The sequence below is a fragment of the Megascapheus bottae genome, chromosome 22 (assembly GCF_031878675.1).
Source record: "Megascapheus bottae isolate mThoBot1 chromosome 22, mThoBot2.hap1, whole genome shotgun sequence".
Lineage (NCBI taxonomy): Eukaryota > Metazoa > Chordata > Mammalia > Rodentia > Geomyidae > Megascapheus > Megascapheus bottae.
The window spans coordinates 33442855-33443786 of NC_143530.1; positions in this window are offsets into that span (position 1 = coordinate 33442855).

Consider the following 932-nt stretch of genomic DNA (forward strand, 5'->3'; position numbering starts at 1 on the left):
GATGTGTGGCAGTGTCATCATTCTGCTAAGCAAAAATTGGGGAATTCAGTGAATAAGTGTGGTATTTGGCAGTTAAGTCTCAGTATAACAGTATAGGACAAAATGTGTACCTGAGTGATTCATTTCACTTGTTTAGTCTTGATTTGTGCTTGTATGATTTAAGTTTATTTAACATTCTAAGTTATTTAAATTTACTAGCATTGGGAATTACATTTGTTAAAAATGGAAATGTCCTTTGTAGAAAACATCTTCAGAAGTAGGGAAAATATGGACCCCCAATTGAATTGAGATTTTGGGGGGTTCTACTTACAGCTATTAATGTGCTAACTCAGTGGAAGCACCATTGCAGAGGATGTGAAGGTAAGGCCAGTCTAAAAAATAATTTCACACCCTAGCCTCTGCTTCACTGAATGAATAAAAGATAGGTTTTTATTAGTTCCCATTCAAATTTGAGATTCTTGTGACACACATATGCTTTTTTCTTTCCTACCCAAAGCAACATCAGCAACAACAAAGATGTATCAGCTTACTTGAGGGATCAGGGGTGCTTAACGCAGCAGAGAAGTCAAGTCAAGGGATTTACTGACACTGGCTTTGAGTGTTTGACAGCTATAACAACAAAGAATGGAACATTAGCTAACTATGCATTCTTAGGGATCCTAGGGGTAAATCTTAAAGTTGACTCTTTTTTTTATGTACATGCTACTATCATTTCATGTGTTCTCTATATTCCTGATGTTTTCTCTAATTAAATTTAGACAGAACATTTTCCATATTATTTTGATTTCTTCTTTTCTGTGAGACTTAGTTATTTGTCTTTTGACTATTATATCAATGATTTTAAAGCATTTGTATTCTTTGAGAAGAATTACCAATAATGGAAATTGTTTCATAATTGCAGAATGAATATTTATTTTAACATGGTTATTTTA